Source organism: Apium graveolens, chromosome 3, assembly GCF_009905375.1.
Source record: "Apium graveolens cultivar Ventura chromosome 3, ASM990537v1, whole genome shotgun sequence".
Taxonomy (NCBI): domain Eukaryota; kingdom Viridiplantae; phylum Streptophyta; class Magnoliopsida; order Apiales; family Apiaceae; genus Apium; species Apium graveolens.
The window spans coordinates 55,996,308-56,016,622 of NC_133649.1; the positions used below are offsets into that span (position 1 = coordinate 55,996,308).

The window sequence follows — 20,315 nt, forward strand, 5'->3', positions numbered from 1 at the left end:
CAAATACATTGAGAGACTATGAATATATAGATAGAGATCATTAATTTCATAGGTTAAATGTGCATGTAAATGGTCAACGGTCAAAGCCAGGAATTGTACATGAAAACATAGAGTGAAAATTAATTTAAGCTTGAATAATTTTTGATGTTATCTTGAATAAGTCACTAAATTTTAGAAATACTAATATGAAAATCATGCTAAGTATATACTTACATTAAAAATTGAAACAAGTAAAAACCCATAGACAAATTCAAGTATCAGTGATGGATGCGTGTTCTCTGAGCATTCCCATTTCACCCCTCACGTGTCCCCAACTGTAATCTCCTGTAATACAGTGTATTAACATGATACAGTTGTCTCCATCCTATGTGATAATGTTTTGATTTTTCTCTCAATCCCGTAAAAAGTGTGTGAGAGTGTGCTACTATAGAGTCAGTCAAGGATATCGAAATGCAACTGGAGGATTTGAATATAGATAATGAAGAGATTTTTTTTGGTGAGTGCCTTGAAGAGGAGATCAATAGGTCTGTGTTATGACTGATGGGGAGCTTTCTAACAAAGAAGAACATCAACAGTAGAATTATGAAGACTAATTTTAGGCACAAAGCATGCGCTAAATAAATCACGCAAGTATACGCGTTCGCAAGTAATATAGAATGATTTCTAGTTCATTCCCACAGAGACTCTGATTAATTATATTTAATTAACACTTACTCACCAATGTATGATTGTTCTTCAATGCCAAGACAATAATAATTAAGGTTGGTAAACTAATAATTACTATGAGAATTAAACACTTGAATTAACAATATTAAACACACATGAGATCCTAACTTCATTACTACTTCATTCAATAGTTATTGTTATTAACCTTAGCATATAATGGTGATGATATTAATCGAACAACACGAAACTGATAAACGCCAAATTTCGTTGTACGAATACCATTCTACCAAGCATCCATAATTAAGATAGAAGTTGAATAGGCATCAATTATATTGAGACTCTATATGTCTACAGAATTTGACAACATAACGATTTAAGCGCAAGTTATTCATGATGATTACACAGGGCAAGTAAAACGGTTAGAGTTACCCACTAATCATGCATACAATGCATGAACCTATGCTAGCATGGCAAGTTCTAAATCTCAAGATTCACTGTCGCTTCACAAGAGATTAACAGGCTATCTTACATGTTCGCGACGCATATAAGACGAATAAGCACAACCTATACTAGATATCATACAATCACCACATACCAAGGTACTAAACAATTAAATAAAGAATTCCATAGTAAATCCGCTAGGATCCCATGATCACGATTAGCCCATAATAGAACTCATTGTCACCATGGGTTCATATGAAAGCATGATAATAACACAACGATATAAGGCTAATAAAAATACTTAATAAATAATGAAGTACATCACAAGAGTATTAAGGTTCAAAGCATAAAGAAAATTAGCATCCACTGTTACAACGAATTAAAAGAATCACAAGATAAACGTATACTTCCTCTTCTTGGTTGTTGCGTGCTAAAACAGTCTTCTCAATCTTCTTGCCCTTGCTCTTGATGATGAAAACGTCTTCCCATAAGGTTTATATAATAGCCCAAGAGAACCAGTGCCAACAGAAGCCCAATTGTGCTTGAATTAATAAAATCCAGATTCTGAAATTCCGCACGCACACGGTCACCTGTTGTCTCCACGCGGCCGCTTGCTGGCACGCGGTCGCCTGCTCCTGGCGCGCGGTCGCGTGCTACCCTTCTGGAAAATACTTTATTTTGCTCATGTTTTTGCTGATTTCTTCACTCATCACCCCTAGACTGATTCCAAGCACTTCCTTAAGCTTTATTTGATGAAAATCACCTATCTAAGCAAGTTATACCCTGAAATGCAAAAACACTAGAAAACGCGTCAAATACACAAAATACTTGAGTTCAAGACACCAATTCAAGCTGTTATAAGACGCTCTAAGTGGTATGAAATGCCACTTATCACACCCCCAAACTTAAATTGATGCTTTTCCTCAAGCATCACAGACTCAAACTCAGAATAAAACATGCATGAATGCAACTATATGAATGCAGCGATCCCCTCACGATGACTAAACCAACCAACACATGACATATCAACAAATGCAATTAGGCGACTAAAGATCAATCAAATCACGCAAGCTAATATACAACTAGAAACGTGGTGTGTGTGAATGCTTAACAGATATGCTTCGAAACTAGATCAATCACCATAACTTAATTATCCTCAAGGCAATCACAAGCTTCTACGAAGAATATATTCTAGACATAAAATGACTTATAACACTTCAAGACTATTGGAGTTTATTACGGAATCATGCTTTTATTCAACACATAAAACAAATACTTATTTGATCGTGCAATGAGTGAGGTCCACAAAAGACTTATGCAATGGTACCCATTTAGCGAGCGTTAGGTTAGCGGATCCCAGACTAAAAAATCCTTAGGTCACTAGGCACAAAGTCCCCTAAGAACAATAACTCGAATACCAAAGAGCCCACTCGTGATCAATTGTGCATTAGACCATTTTTTTCTTTTTCTTTTTTTTTTCAATTTCTTAGCAAGCGCGTTTCACTCCATCTTGCTCAACCCTAGACTACTCGTATACAATAAGAGCCGGCTACTAGCCATTTGACGCCTAGCCACAACTAGCAATAAATTCCAATTTTTTTTTCCAATTTTTATCTTTTCATGTCTTTTATCATTAAAAGCCTAGCATGCATTCTAAGTATAAGCAATAGATTAACCTCAAAAACCATCAAACCATGACAACAATCTAGTCCTTAAGCATACTCTAAGGCTTAGTGAAATTACAAGTGTTTCTAGCATGCATATCAACCTAACAAGATTCAACATCACTTTAACGCTATCACTACACTCACATCAATATCATATATTAATCGGTAAAGCAACACAAAGGGATCATGGTATATGCATGAGCTATATGACATGATAAATAAAGCTATAAATCCTTAAAAAAAACTATATGGAAAACATATGCAACTATATGATCTAAACTAACATGAAAATGCAACTACATGACATACACATAAATATGTTCCTTAACTACTACCTCCAAACTTAAAATCTTCACTGTCCCCAATGAAAGTAATAGAAAGAAACACAGGGTATACCTACTCAGACGAATCATCATCATCGCCCTCAGAGGGTGGAGTGTCAGGAGGTGGATAAGCAGAATCCTTACCAAAAATGGGCCACTGGATGTTAGCTCCAAGGCCTCTAAATGCAGTCCCAAGTGCCTAGGCGAGCTCCTCCGCAAACCGACTATGCGACTCATATATCGCATCCATCCTCCTTGAAAACCCCCTGTACTGGACATCAGCCAATCCTGAACCATCTCCTCCCTGAGCTCTCGAAGAGCCTGCCTCTCCCTGAGCCTAACTGGGCCTACCCATGGTAGTACCAGCTGCTGGAACTCCTCCTAGAAGGTGATACCCCAAACCATGTGACTCGGGCTCTCCACCTGTCCACTCATGCATCGCATTCAAAGTCGATGAATCAATAGAAGCGACCGACATCTGCAACTGCTCATAAGAAGGCCACTGGACTCCAACTGCCTTGCAAAGCTTCGTGATAATAGAGGCATACGGGATAGAGTATTGCGATTTCCCCCCTCAAAAACTTCAAAATCCCTTGCTAGATGTACTCACCAAGTTCCACATAATATTCATCATTCAGAATTCCCCATAACAACCTCGCCCTCTTCACTGTAACCTCATTTGCATGCAAAGAAGGAAGAATATTAGCACATATAAACGCATTCCAAGCACGAGCATACCTGTTCATCGCAACAGCAGGGAATCGTTGGATCCCCTTTTGGACTTCCACACTGTGCCCGGCTGACAGAGAGTAGAAATAATCAAGTCCAAATCAAAGTCCTCAGGGGCCTTTGTATTCCAATGTTCCTCTTATGGTTTCCTTTGTCGCTATCCAATAACCCGACGAATCGCCTCGGGCTGATAATCAACAGTAAGCCCACGAACAACAAAAAACCCATTCTTGTTGGCCTTGGCATTCGTATAGAACTCGCGAACGATACTCATCGGAACCGCCTCAGGTGACTCACAGAATGTAATCCATCCCTTCTCAGCAATCATCGGTAGCAACTCACCATCCCTCCCTGATGGCAAGAACCCCCTCTCCCTCATAATAGGCTTAGTCAGAAGCTTGGTGTACTCTTCTTCAACAACCCTATCCAATAATCGGGGCCTCGCAACAGTATTCCTCGAAGAATTAGTAGCAGTCGGGTTGGTGCTGTTGCTACCCACAGTTCGTGATCTCTTTGGGGCCATAAAAACTGAGAATAAGAGTTGGAGAGTTTGTGTTTGGTGTGTAGGAGATATTTTGTAGAGTGAAAGTGTGTGGGATGTGTATGGAGAGGTTGTATGTATTTATAAGGCAAAATTAGGGTTAAAATTTGATTAGGAGTGGGGATTGTGGCAAGGTATGGGGGAAAATCGTGGGTTAATGAGTTATAATTTTTTTTTGTGAATTTTTGTTTTATTTTGTTTTGTTTTTTTAGGCTGAAAAATGATTTTTCAACAATCAGGGACGCACGCGGTCGCCTGACACAAGCACGCGGTCGCGCGCTCCTAGCACGCGGGCGCATGCTGGGCTTCTGGAAAAAAAATTCTGCAACTTTTTTCCTGATTTTTTTTGGATAAAGTACTATATTCTAAGGTTTCCTATGGTCTCATATCTTAGGTTGCCTCCCAAGAAGCAATTCTTTTACGTCATTAGCTTGACGTGGAGTTATGCGATCAAGTTGATAATAAAACGGCACTAACCATTTCACGGTTTGCCGTATCCCCATAATAGTGCTTCAATCTCTGACCATTTACTTTGAATGCTTGGCCCGGATCGTTCTAAAAAATATCCACCGCTCCATGTGGAAACACAGTTTTGACGATAAATGGTCCAGACCATCTTGATTTTAACTTTCCAGGAAAAAGTCAGAGACGAGAGTTGAATAGAAGAACTTGTTGCCACGGCACGAATGACTTAGGCGATAGCTTCCTTTCATGTCACCTTTTTACCTTTTCCTTGTATATTTTGTTGTTTTCGTACGCTTGAAGTCAAAATTCATCAAGTTCATTTAACTGAAGCATTCGCTTCTTCCCAGCTGCATCAAAATCAAGGTTTAACTTCTTCAATGCCCAATAAGCCTTATGCTCAAGCTCCGCAGGTAAATGACATCCTTTACCATAGATAAGTTGAAACGGGGACATCCCAAGTGGAGTCTTGTATGTTGTTCTATAAGCCCAAACAGCTTCATCGAGCTTCAAAGACCAATCTTTCCTTGACGGACAAATGACTTTCTCTAGAATGCGCTTGATCTCTCTATTAGACACTTCAACTTGACCATTAGTTTACGGATGATAGGCAGTAGTAATGCGATAATTCACACTGTAGCGTTGCATCATAGAAGTGAACTTATGATTGCAGAAATACGACCCTTCGTCACTTATGATAACTCGTGGCGTTCCAAACCTTGTGAATATCTGTTTATGAAGAAAACTCAACACTACCTTTGCATCATTAGTCGGTAGAGCTTTGACTTCTACCCATTTCGAGACATAATCGACTGGCAGCAAGATGTACTGATTATTGCAGGACGAGATAAATGGTCCTATGAAATTGATTCCCCAAACATCGAAGACCTCAACTTCAAGTAGCACATTTAAAGGCATCTCATCCATCTGGAAATATTCCCAACTCTTTGGCAACGATCACACCTTAAAATGAACTGATGTGCATCCTTAAACAACGTAGGCCGAAAAAACCTGCTTGAAGAATACGAGCTACTGTCTTTTCACCACCATAATGTCCACCATAAACTGTGGAATGAAAGTCTCATAATATCCCCTCCGTCTCACAGAATGGGATACATCTCCTGATGATCTGGTCAGCTCCTTGTCTAAACAAATATGGTTCATCCCACGTGTACCACTTCACCTCAGGCAAAAACTTCTTCTTTTGAGCCGCATTCATATTAGGAGGCATTATATTGCTAACAAGATAGTTCACAATATCTGCGGACCATGGCTCTTCCTCTTGAATTGCGAACAACTGCTCATCCGGAAAAGATTCGTTGATCAATGTCTTATCATGTGAAGTAGAATCGGGATTCTCCAATCTAGAGAGATGGTCAGCTACTTGATTTTCAGTACCTTTTCAATCCTTGATCTCTAACTCAAATTCCTGTAGTAAGAGAACCCAACGAATAAGTCTAGGCTTCGAATCCTTTTTTGAGACCAGATAGCGGATGACAGCGTGATCAGTGAACACTGTCACCCTTGTCCCAAGTAGATAAGATCAAAAATTTTTGAAACCAAAAACTATAGCCAAGAGCTCCTTCTCAGTAGTGGTGTAGTTCAGATGGGCTCCATTTAGCGTCTTACTAGCATAGTAGACCACATGAAATATATTAGTCTTTCGCTGCCCAAAAACTGCTTCCACTGCATAATCACTTGCATCACACATCATCTCAAAAGGTTCTCTCCAATCAGGTGTCGTAATAACTGGTGTGGTGATTAAACTCTTCTTGAGAGTCTCGAATGCTCCTAAACATTCATCATCAAATTTGAAAGGCACATCTTTCTCGAGCAAGTTGCACAACGGCTTAAATATCTTAGAGAAGTCCTTGATGAAATGCCGATAAAAACCTGCATGACCAAGAAAGCTACGGATTCCTTTTACAGAAATAGGTGGCGGAAGATTTTCAATGACGCCCACCTTGGCTTTATCCACCTCAAGACCTTTACTAGAGACTTTATGCCCAAGAATGATGCCTTGTTACACCATGAAGTGACATTTTTTCCAATTAAGCACCCGATTGGTCTCAACACACCTTTTGAGCACCAAACGAAGATTATTCAAGAATTCATCATACGAATGTCCAAAGATGGATAAGTCGTCGATGAACACTTTGACATTATTTCCAATCATATAAGAGAATATGGCCATCATGCATCTCCAAAAAGTGGCAGGTGCACCACATAAGCCAAAAGAAACTCTGCGAAAAGCAAACGTGCCAAACGAACAAGTGAAAGTAGTCTTCTCTTGATCTTCTGGTGTAATACAAATCTGATTATAGCCCGAATAGCCATCCAGAAGACAATAATACTCATGACCAGCCAACCTGTCAAGCATCTAGTCAATGAATGAAAGAGGGAAGTGATCCTTCCTCGTGGCTTTATTCAACTTCCTGTAGTCCATGCATACCCTCCATCCTGTGACTGTTTGAGTGGGGATGAGCTCGTTCTTCTCATTTGCTACCACAGTAATACCTCCTTTCTTAGGTACACATTGCACGGGGCTCACCCAAGAACTGTCAGAAATAGGATATATGATTCCTGCATCCAGCCATTTTAGAATTTCTTTCTTCACCACTTCTTTCATGATAGGATTAAGCCTTCACCATTGCTCAACAGTCGGCTTGCTACCTTCCTCTAGCAGAATTTTATGCATGCAGTACGAAGGGCTGATCCCTTTTATATCTGCTATAGTCCATCCGATGGCCGATTTGAATTCTCTCAGGATCCTCAAGAGCTTGTCATCATCACTACCTGAAAGGTCAGATGTAATAATAACAGACAAAGTAGATGCATCACCTAAAAAAGCATACCTCAAGTGTTCAGGCAGTGGTTTAAGCTCCAAAGTAGGTGTTTCCTCAATAGATGGTTTGAGCTTTCCCTCAGCATTCTTGAGATCAGTATTACCAAGAGATTCAAATGGCATGTCTAACTTCCGTTTCCAAGAAGAAGCATTCAGATATTGTAACTGCTCATTGCCTTCATCATCTTCACTGTCAAAATCCCCCAATAAGGCTTTTTCGAAGGCATCAAACCTTAGCACATGATCAAGTTCAGAAGTAACTGCAGAATCGACCAAATCCACCTTGAAGCACTCCTCATCTTCCGTAGGGAATTTCATCGCATTGAACACATTGAATGTCACATCTTGATCTTGCACCCTCATAGTGAGTTCACCTTTTTGCACATCTATCAAGGTATGGCCTGTAGCCAAGAAAGGTCTTCCCAATATTATGGGAATCTTCTTATCTTCCTCAAAATCCAGAATGACAAAATCTGCAGAAAAGATGAGCTTGTCCACCTTTACTAGCACGTCCTTCATGATGCCTCGTGGGTATGTAATCGAATGATCATCCAATTGTAGAGATATGTAGGTGGTCTTCGGATCAGGAAAATTCAGCTTTTTGAAGATAGACAACGACATCAGATTGATGTTTGCTCCCAAATCGCAAAGGCATTTGTCAAATGACAACTTGCCAATGGTGAAAGGAATGGTGAAGCTACCTGGATTCTTAAGCTTTGGAGGTAACTTTTGTTACAGCACGACACTGCACTCTTCCGTCAGAGCAACGGTATCAAGATCATCTAGTTTCACCTTCCTCGAAAGAATACCTTTCATGAATTTCCCATAACTAGGCATTTGCTCAAGAGTCTCAGCGAATGGTATGTTAATGTGAAGTTTCTTGAACACCTCCAGAAACTTACCAAATTACTTGTTCAGCTTTTATTTTTGCAATCGCTTAGGAAAAGGTGGTGGAGAATAGAGCTGTTTCTCCCCTGTATTACCCTCAGGCAGAGTGTGTTCAACAGTAGTCTTCCTTGGTTCCTCCTCTTTCTCCTTTTGCATTCCTTCTTCATCTACAACTTCAACTTCTACATCTTTTGCTTTTTCAGCATCAGTAACTTTTCCAGACCTTAAGGTGACAGCTTTGACTTGCTCTTTAGCTTCCTTCCTGCCTGGCACTTCAGTATCGCCTGACTTTTGCACAATAGCTTTAACTCCTCGAAATCAGCACTAGAAAGTGGAGCAGCACCTCCTTGTTGAGGATATGGTTGCCTTTGAGCAAATTGCTGAGGTTGCTAGAATCTAGGTGGATTAAACTGTTTATTTACAGCTTGCTGATATGACTGCTGAACAACATTCTGATTATTGCTCCAGCTGAAATTGGGATGATTTCTGTTATTAGGATGATAAGTAGCGGGCACAGGCTGCTGCGGTTTTTGGAAATTGTTCACATACTGGACATATTCATTAACAAGAGAACACTGATCTATAGCATGAGAGCCTGCACAAAGCTCACAGACACTAGATAATTAATTTACGCCATAGTTGATTAAAGAATCGACCTTTATAGTCAGCTCCATGAGCTATGCTGCAATAGCTGTAGCTGCATCAACTTCCAGAATACCTGTTACTTTCCCAGGCATTATCCTTTGAGTTGGGTTTTGATACTCATTTGCAGCCATAGTTTCAATGAGATTATAGACCTCAGTATAGCTTTTGGCCCACAAGGCACCTCCAGAAGCTGCATCGAGCATGGGTCAAGATTGGACCCCCAAACCATTGTAGAAACTAGTGATCACCATCCAGTCAGGCATCCCATGATATGGACACTTTCTCAACATCTCTTTGTAGCGCTCCCAAGCTTCACACATAGATTCTCCTGGTTGTTGCACAAACTGAGTAAGAGCACTCCTCATAGCTGTAGTTTTGGCCATAGGATAGAACTTCACTAGAAACTTTTGCGCAAGATCTTTCCAAGTAGTGATGGACCCAGCTGGTAAAGAATGTAACCAGTCCTTAGCTTTGCCCCTCAGAGAGAATGGGAAAAGCCTCAGCTTGATAGCCTCATCAGTGACACCAATATATTTGAAAGTACTACAGATCTCGACAAAATTCCTGATATGCATGTTGGGATCTTCAGTCGCAGCCCCTCCAAAAGAAATAGAATTCTGCACCATCTGAATAGTGCCCGGTTTGATTTCAAAAGTATTGGCCTGAATAGCCGGATGAATGATGCTTGACTGAATGTCATTAATTTTAGGTCGAGAAAAGTCCATAAGAGCTTGATCAGCTTGAGCTAGACGATCACCCATTATTTTAGGTTCTTTCTTTTCACTCTCTTTATCCGAATCTTCAAAAATATCTTCTCCGGAAAGTCAAGAGCTTTATCTATCTCCTCAGCTTTATCCAGATTTTTCTTGTGAGTGGGAGAACGTGTTTGCATAAACGCTCGCTAGAGTACCTGAAACACAACCGGAAGCAGTAAGTAACAAGTCTTAATCAATAAATCCTAATGACCACTGATGGCAAGTACATAAACTAAACAAATTAGCACCGAGTCCCCGGCAGCGGCGCCAAAAACTTGTTAGGCACAAAGCATGCGCTAAATAAATCACACAAGTATACGCGTTCGCAAGTAATATAGAATAATTTCTAGTTCGTTCCCACAAAGACTCTGATTAATTATATTTAATTAACACTTACTCACCAATGTATGATTATTCTTCAATGCCAAGACAACACTACTAAAAATAGTAGCTACGACATCGGTGCTTAGACATCGGCGTGTAATGCACCCGATGTTAAAATCCTGTTTAAAATCGGTTTAGAAAAAAGCGATGTTGAATACGAATACTGACATCGGTTTCACATAGTAGGCGTTGTCTATGTTCAGAAATTAAAAAGGCTAAATATATGCTTTTAACTTTGACATCGACTGATTTTGTGAACCGTTGTCTATGGTCATTTTTAAAAAAATAAAAATTTATTGTCTTTTCCCCCCACGATTTCAGTACATTTCCCCCCTTTAATTTTAACAAATTATTCACTTTATCCTTATTCCCCCCTTTTCCAAAATATATTTCACCCTCCCTCCTCTCTCTCTCCCGCGACCCTCATCTCTCCCGCCGCCTCTTTCTCATCTCTCTGACCGCCTCTTTCTCGTCTCTCTCGCCACCTATCTCTCTCTCATCACTCATATGTCCCCTCTTTCTCTCTTAAAACTCTCACTCATATATCATCTCTTTCTCTCCTTTGGCATAAACCCTAGTTTAAGCCCCAATTCAAATTCAAGCTCTGGAGCTTCAAATTGAGCTTCAAACTAGTAAGATATACTTTAGTAGAAGCTTTGGGGCCTGAAAGGAGCTCTGGAACTTTGAGGTTTTGGAGCATCAGGAGATTCACAGATTTGGAGCTTTGGAACTTTCTGTAGGATATTCTTCTATAACCCTCTTTTTTATGATTTAACTAGTAAGAAACATATGTAAGAAATAGTATATCCTTTTTATATCTTTTCTTTTATGCATGTATATAAGAAACATTTTATGGGGTTTTATGTTCTGTTCTTTGGGGGTTTCTTTTGTGCTTGTTTGTGTTTGCATTTAATGTGGTTTCTTTATTATGGATTGTCCTATTTTTTTACACTTTTGCTCTGTTTTTGGAAGAATGTGTATTTAATTATGTGATATTCTCAAATCCGGACTAATAGAGCTATAGAGCATAATTTGGAATTTTAAAGCTTGAATTTTTAAGGTATAACTGCCTTTGTTAAATGCTATATATGTTATGTTCACCCATTTTCCAGTCCTGAGAGCAACCTCTCTCCAAGTAGAGAGGTAAGATGTTTCTGATGTGTCAGATTCAATAAATTGTTCTCTTCAATTACCTCAGGCCAATTCTAAACATAAAGAATCTAGCCCCGTTAATTGAAATACTGACACCTCATAAATTAATCTTACCACAGTAGCCAATAGCAGTGAGATTAGTGGTATTTCATCTGTACAAATTGAAGAAAGAAAATGTCCATTAGTAATAGATGATAGTTCATCCACATGCTCAACAGACTCACTCCCTTCAGTAATAGCTAATGGGCCTAGTAAAGGAAGCTCACTTGTAAAACAAAAAAGCCAAAAATCATTGTTTAGGTAATAAATTTCTCTCTAATGTTGATTCAATTGTAGCTACAGCTTCACTTAAATGTTTGTCTTTCATATTTTCAGAGGAAAAAATCAGAGGGTTAAAGCTGTTGGAGCAAATGGACAAGTAAATGACACTAATATCCATCTATCAGATGTTTCTTGTGACGTGGGGCAGGTAATTGATTCTGCAAGAATTTGCAAAGTAGCTAAACCAGAGAAGGATGTCTCAAATTTATCACAACATTAGACTGAGATGGTGGAAAAGAAGGTGAGATACATCATACATTCCTTTTGAGCTTAAATTTTTTTAATCTATGTCGCAGTAATAAATGTTGTCTTTTACACACCATTGTAAGATGCGTTAAATTTTGATATCAGAACTGAAATGAGTTCTGCTTGTGGCTCATTTTTAAATAATTGTATCTTAATTGTATCAAAGCATTGAGTTTTTTTGTCGAAGTACCCATATCGCTTAGATATAAAGTCATATGACCCAAATAATATAAACTTTTTCTTGTAGTTTCGAACAAGTTCGTATGGTTGAGCCAGATGTCAAAGAACATAACATTCATGCATGAAAATTATAAGGACATATAAAAATTGTAAGGTTTATGGCTGTAGTACTCTCCAAGTAGAGAGGTAGCCAGCAACTCGTAGGCAATCAGATTGATATATTAATTTGATATTGAAGCTGCTAAGTTTATCATTTATATTAAATTTATAATTATATGCTTTTCAAAATTGTCATTACTTGTTTAAAACCAGTCGTAGGCTTGTTTTACTTTATAAATTTCCATTATTTTGATATTTATCAAAATATGTGATCCTTTTGCCTTACCTGATAGGAGGAAGTTGTGGTTCTGGATAGAAAATCGACTGTTATAGAGGAGGTTGGTGTGGAAAAACCTATAAAACTGAAGATGACATCAATCCAATCCTCTTCTAGACGTCCACTGAAGAATCTGACATCTGCTGTTGATTAAAAATTACAGTTGAAGACTGCTTCTACCATTGACACTGTGTTTATGAGTAAACAATCTTCTCATAGAGATCAAAAGACTGATAAAATGGCCATTCCAGCAATTCTATCTGAACATGCAATGCCAACGGTTACTGAGATCAAAAGACTGATAAAATGGTCATTCCAGCAATTCACTGATGACTACACTTACTATACGGGAAATAATCTACACTTACTGATGAGCCGTATCATAACACTAGCTCAACAAGACAAAATAACCATTACATCCTATGAGTGGAAGCTTTCTCGTGCTAAGCGTCTTGCTCGTATTGCTCATTCTACTATTACTCTTGTTGTTCCTGATCCTCAGGGTTGTAGATTTGGTTCCGGTGCTGCTACTCTCAATGTCATTATTGCCCTTGCTAAATATTACCAGCTCCATTTCGACTCTCATGTAATTATTCTCATTCCCCCTTTTTGATATTTGTTTCGGATATAGGTACTCTGAATTATACTTAATTATTATCACACCATATTTGAATAGTATATTATGCTTGATGAATTATGATCACACTACTTTTAGATAGTGTATGTAGTTGAAGTGACTTCAATGAGGATTACATTTAGATGAAAAGTATAAGGATTAAATCACTCTGATAGGGATTTAAATTTAGATGGAAATTATAAAAATTACATTTAGATGGAAGGCAAGCGAGCAACAAGTGGCCTTTTTTTCTTTCTAATTGGAGTTATACAATACTTGTATTTTATGTATATATGAATTATATATATCTACACTATTTTTTTGATACAGAAAACTGTATTGTGATACAGAAGTAATCAATTTATAGAAAAATCTATATATATGGTGTTTTTCTTATAGGTAATGAGCCGGATACCGGCACTGCCTCTATCAATCAATGATGAACTTGCAGATGTTATCTTGCGTGGTATGAGTTAGGTAATTTTCTCGCACTTCACTCTTTTTGTGCATATGTTGTTGGAAATGCATCCTTCTTAAATTACAAATTTAGGATTTTTTTAAAAAGAGCAGTGTACAATCATTAATGTCAAATCTATCTTTCTCTTGTTTGGGCAGCCAAATGAGATCTTCTAGATTATTTCTCTGCATGTCTTCTCCTTATATACTTTCCTGCTTCTCTTTTATTGGAAAATTAGTTCTTATAATGTTACTAGTATTCTGGTATCTTCACATATACTGGATTAGGTTTTATTTGCTTGCATGTTTGTGATTTTGTGTGATTAAAAGCCCCAACCTTCACAAATATAAATGGATTAACATACTAAATAAATGATGCTACGTGTGATGATGTGTTGACACAATCGACTTTGCATATATCAATGTGATTACATCTGCTTCATCTTGTTCATAGTTCATTTCTTATTGACACTTCTGCATATGGTGGAAGAATCCAATGCCATCCAAGTCCTACTGCAAATAAAACTAGAGTCTTGACTTATTATGTGTTAGATATATTTGATAAAGTCATGGCTAATATGATTTATGTTTAGTTTTCAGATCTTACTTAACAGGACAAATCAGTACTTAACTGGGAATCAGTACTTATACTGGAAGTCAGGACTTAAGGATATCAGTACTTATATTATCAGGAGATAATCATCAGAAGATGGATATCAGAACTTAAGTGCTGAAGGACGTTCAGATAAGGACAGTAGCTGATTAAAGGAAAGAAGATCGAGATAAACATAAGAAGAGATATGCATGAAGAAGGAATTCTATGAAGAATAGAATACTTGGAAGAAAAGATATCTGATTGATATATTTTAGGAAGCAAAATTATATTCCATATCAATTAGCGATTATCTTGTAACTGTGTAGTATATAAATACAGACATAGGGTTTACACTATAAGTGTTATCATATTCGAGAAGATTATTCATTGTAACCCTAGCATCTCTCGTGATATTTGTTCATCACTGAGAGGTAACAGTTCCATACTTTAACAGAGTTTATTGTTTCAATAAAGTTTGTTTTCTGTTACTTAAGATATTAAAGTTCGATTTGATTGTATTATACACTGTATTCACCCCCTCTACAGTGTGTGTGACCTAACAAGTGGTATCAGAGCTTATCTGTTAACACACATACAGTTAAAGATCCAAACACAATCATGTCTGACACAGAAACTCCAACTAAGCCTGCCAAAACTGAAGAACCTCCAAAGACACAAATTCAAAGTCGGTATGAAACCATCAGAGTTCCCATACTGTGACCATCTGAATATGCCATATGGAAGGTGAGGATGACCATGTTTCTGGAAACTACAGATCCAGAATATCTTGATAGAATCAAGGAAGGGCCTCACAAACCAACCAAGCTCGCTGTTGCAGTTGCAGGTGAAGCAGCAAAAACCGTACCAAAGGAAAAGAGTGATTATACTGCTGAAGATATCGCGTCAATTGCTAAGGATGCTAAGGTACGACACTTACTGCATAGTGCCATTGATAATGTAATGTCAAATAGGGTAATTAACTGCAAGACTGCTAAGGAGATGTGGGATGCTCTGGAAACAAGGTGTCAGGGAACTGATACAATTAAGAAGAATAGGAAGACAATACTCACTCAAGAGTATGAACACTTTGACTCAAAGGCTAATGAATCATTGACTGATTTATATGATAGATTTGTCAAACTCTTGAATGATCTGTCACTAGTTAATAAGGAGTATGATCTTGAAGATTCAAACCTTAAATTCCTGTTAGCACTTCCTGAATGTTGGGATTTGAAGGCAACAACAATAAGAGACAATTACAATCTTGATGAAACAACTCTTGATGAAATTTATGGAATGCTCAAGACTCATAAACTTGAGATGGAACAAAGAAGCAAGAGGAAAGGAGGAAAGTCAAGAACAGTTGCTCTTAAGGCTGAAGAAGAATCCCCCAAGGCAGCTACCTCAAGGAAAGACAAGGGTAAAGCTCTTTTCATAAAGTCTGATACTGAGTCATCAAGTTCTGAAAGTGATGATGACTCAGATTCTGAAAGCTTGCCTGAGACTGATGCTGATGAGGAGATGATGAAGCTGTGTGCTCTTATGGTGAAAGGGATCACAAAGATTGCATACAGGAAGTTCAGGAAGGGAAAGAAGTTTTCCAGGAAAGGCTTAAGTTCTGATAAGAAGAATTTCAGAAGATCTGAAGGTAGAGGAGGAAAGTCTGATAGAGGAGATTATACCAATGTCAAATGCTATAACTGTGGTGAGAAAGGCCACATATCTCCTGATTGCAAGAAGGTAAAGGGTGACAAAGGCAAGGCTCTTGTCACAAAGCAGAAAAGCTGGACAGACACCTCAGACTCTGAAAGTGAGGATAACTATGTATTGATGGCAAATGCTGATAAAGAAAGTGCTGAGAGCAGTTCTGAAGCTGCTGAAACAAAGGTACCTCAGACTACTTATGCTTTTTATACTGATGATATTAATGAGTTGAGAAGATATCTTAAAACCATGTTTGTTAGTTATAGAGATCAAACTTTAACATGTGAAAGATTAACTTCTGAAAATCTTGCTTTTAAGAAAAAAAATGATTTCTTAGAAAAAGAGTTAGTTATGTTCCATCAAACTCAGAAGGATAGAGATGATGCTTTTTATGTTAGGGATGAAGTGCTAAAAATGAATGAATCTCTAAAAACTGAGTTAGAAAAAGAAAGAGAGATAATCAGGACTTGGACTAACTCTGGCAGAACAACTCAAAATTTGCTAAGTAGTGAAAATTGGAAAGAGGGCTTAGGTTATGGAGAGGATAAGAATGATAAAGGAACTGTAGAAATTAAGCCTGTTGTTAAGCAAAAACCAAAGTTAAAACCTGTTAAGTTTGTAACTGAAAAGTCTGATAATGATAAATCAGAAGTTAGAGAGAAATTAACTTCTGATAAACTAAAACAAGAAAAGACAGCTGAAGTAAACATATGCTTAATGACAAAGAAGCAACTTAAGCATAAGCTGAAAGATGTTAAGAATGCAAACAAGGTAAAATCACCTAGGAAAAATAGGAATGGAAAGGAAGGTGTGAATAAAAGCAATGATTATAAACCTGTTCCTGATGCTCCTAGGAAAACATGTCATAACTGTGGAAGTTCTAACCATCTGGCTTCTTTTTGCAGGAAGAATATGAACATTAACTCCTTACCTTCAAAATTAGGAGTTAAGAGTCAGTCTGTTAGATATAAACCACAAAATCCTTGTTTTCATTGTGGTAGTTTATGACATTCCATTTATACTTGTAAGGAATATCATAGTTTGTACTATGATTATTATCAATTAAAACCTTCTTTGAAGAAAGTTTCCATTGTTCCTTCTAGTGTAAATTCTGACTCAAAGTCTGATAGTGTAAGTTCTGATAAGAAAAATGTTAACATAAACTCTGATGCTAAATCCGCTGCAAATGTTAACAAACTTGATAAGGCCAAAGGATCCAAGCAAGTCTGGGTCCTTAAAACTAATCATTAGTGGTCTTTGTGATTGCAGGGCAACAGGAAAAAAAATTCTAGTTCTGGACAGTGGATGTTCAGGACATATGACTGGAAATAAGGCCCTGCTATCAAACTTTATGGAGAAAGTTGGCCCAAGTGTTTCTTATGGAGATGGCAATATTGGAAAAACATTGGGATATGGCAATATCAATCTTGGGAATGTCATCATTAAAGAAGTAGCTCTGGTCTCAGGACTTAAATACAATCTGCTGAGTATAAGTCAAATATGTGACAGAGGTTATCATGTTGATTTCTTTGAAGAACACTGTGAAGTTGTGAGTAAATCTAAAGGCAAAGTTGTTCTGAAAGGATACAGGCGTGGTAATATTTATGAAGCTAAGCTTTCAACAAGTACTGATGGTTCTGCAATCTGTCTGTTGAGTAGAGCATCAATTGAAGAAAGCTGGAATTGGCACAAGAAACTCTCTCATTTAAATTTCAACAATATAAATGAACTGGTCAAGAAAGATCTTGTGAGAGGACTGCCAAAGTCAGTATTTGCTCCTGATGGCCTTTGTGATTCTTGTCAGAAGGCCAAACAAAGAAAATCTTCATTCAAGAGCAAGACTGAATCATCAATTCTTGAGCCTTATCATCTACTACATGTTGATCTATTTGGTCCAGTAAATGTCATGTCTATTGCAAAGAAGAAATATGCATTGGTCATAGTGGATGAGTTCACTAGATACACATGGGTGTATTTCTTGCACACAAAATGTGAAACTGCATCTATCTTGATTGATCATGTCAAACATCTGGATAAATTGGTCAAAGATTATGTGAAAACCTTAAGGAGTGATAATGGCACTGAGTTCAAGAATTTGATAATGGAAGAGTTCTGCAAAAACCATGGAATAAAGCAGGAATTTTCTGCTCCTGGAACTCCACAACAAAATGGAGTTGTTGAAAGGAAGAATAGAACTCTCATTGAAGCTGCACGTACAATGCTTGAAGAAGCAAAGCTTCCAACCTATTTCTGGGCTGAAACTGTGCAGACTGCTTGTTTTACTCAAAATGCAACACTCATTAACAAGCAAGGAAAAACACCATATGAGATGGTGAAGAAAAAGAAGCCAAATCTGAAGTACTTTCATGTATTTGGATGCAAGTGTTTTGTTCTCAAGACTCATCCTGAACAGCTATCCAAGTTTGATCTAAAAGCTGATGAAGGAATCTTTGTTGGATATCCACTTTCCATAAAAGCCTTCAGAGTCTATAATTTGAGAACAAAAGTGGTCATGGAATCTATCAATGTCTCTTTTGATGACAAGAAGATTACTGGTCTTGAAGATTTTATTGACCATGATCAGCTGAGATTTGAAAATGAAGACTCAAATTCTGATACTGAAAATCCTGACAGTCTAAGTCCTGATACTGTAAACTCTGATGGATTAAACTCTGATGTTATTGAAACTGTGGTGACTACGCCAAAGGAAGATGCACCTATGCAGGGGGGGCATACTCAAGATCTTACCACATCTCAAGAAACATCAGAACATACATCTGGCTCTTCAAGTTCTGATTCGTCAAGTTCTGATAAGCCAAGTTCTGATAGTGCTGAAAATCTAAATTCTGAAGAATCCAACTCAGAGAGCATAGTTTCAGGGGGAGCATCAGAAAATGAAAATGAAGACAACATGGATCATGGGGGAGCATCCAGTTCCAGAGAAAACCTTCCATCTGCAAGGAAGTGGACAAAATCACATACACCTGATTTGATAATTGGAAATCCTGATGCAGGTGTCAGAACTATAACAAGTACTTCAAACGAATGTCTTTACAATTCTTTTCTCTCTCAGACTGAGCCAAAGAAAGTGGAAGAAGCTCTTCAAGATGCTGATTGGGTGCAAGCAATACAGGAAGAGTTAAATGAATTTGAAAGAAACAAAGTCTGGACCCTAGTGCCAAGACCAAAGAATAGATCTGTTGTTGGTACAAAGTGGGTATTCAGAAACAAAACTGACAGTGATGGCATAATTACAAAGAATAAGGCAAGGTTGGTTGCAAAAGGATATTCTCAACAGGAGGGAATTGATTATGATGAAACATTTGCACCAGTTGCTAGGTTAGAAGCCATAAGGATATTTTTGGCTTATGCTGCTCACAAAAAGTTTACTGTCTTTCAAATGGATGTGAAAAGTGCTTTTCTCAATGGAGAATTGGAGGAGTAAGTATATGTTGAACAACCTCCAGGCTTTGTAGACTCCAAACATCCAGATTATATCTACAGGCTTGATAAAGCACTTTATGGACTTAAGCAAGCTCCTAGAGCATGGTATGAAACTTTAGCTCAGTTTCTTCTGGAAAGTGGATTCAACAGAGGAACAATAGACAAAACATTGTTCTACCTCAACCATGGAAAGGACTTACTTCTGGTCCAGATTTATGTTGATGATATCATTTTTGGGTCTACAAATGATAGACTTTGCAAGAAGTTTGCCAAACTGATGCAGTCAAGGTATCAGATCAGTATGATGGGGGAACTTAGCTATTTTTTGGGCCTTCAAGTCAAGCAGAATGAAGAAGGCACTTTTATTTGTCAAACTAAGTACACCAGAAACTTGCTGAAAAAATTTGGAATGCAAGATTGTTCAAGTGCATCCACTCCCATGGCCACTGCAACAAAACTGGATAAGGATACTGGTAAATCAGTAGATATTACTGATTACAGAGGTATGATTGGCTCTCTACTCTATCTAACTGCTAGTAGACCTGATATCATGTATGCTACCTGTCTTTGTGCAAGATTTCAAGCAGATCCAAGAGAACCTCACTTAACAGCTGTGAAAAGAATTTTCAAGTATCTTAAAGGAACAGCTGATCTGGGATTGTGGTATCCTAGAGAATCAGATTTTAAACTAATAGGTTACTCAGATGCAGATTTTGCAGGTTGCAAAATTGACAGGAAAAGCACAAGTGGAAGCTGCCAATTTCTTGGAGGCAGATTGGTTTCTTGGTTCAGCAAGAAACAAAAGTCAATTTCCACATCAACTGCAGAAGCAGAGTATATTATTGTAGGAAGCTGTTGTGCACAGATTCTTTGGATGAA

General features: G+C 37.9%; 1 non-coding gene across 1 annotated transcript; it reads left to right on the forward strand.

Moving 5' to 3' along the window:
• The first annotated feature begins 9,468 nt into the window (after positions 1–9,468).
• LOC141715953 (small nucleolar RNA R71) lies at positions 9,469–9,576 on the forward strand. Its single transcript, XR_012572691.1, has one exon. It is a non-coding gene; the product is annotated as a small nucleolar RNA R71 (small nucleolar RNA).
• Positions 9,577–20,315: the final 10,739 nt, after the last annotated feature.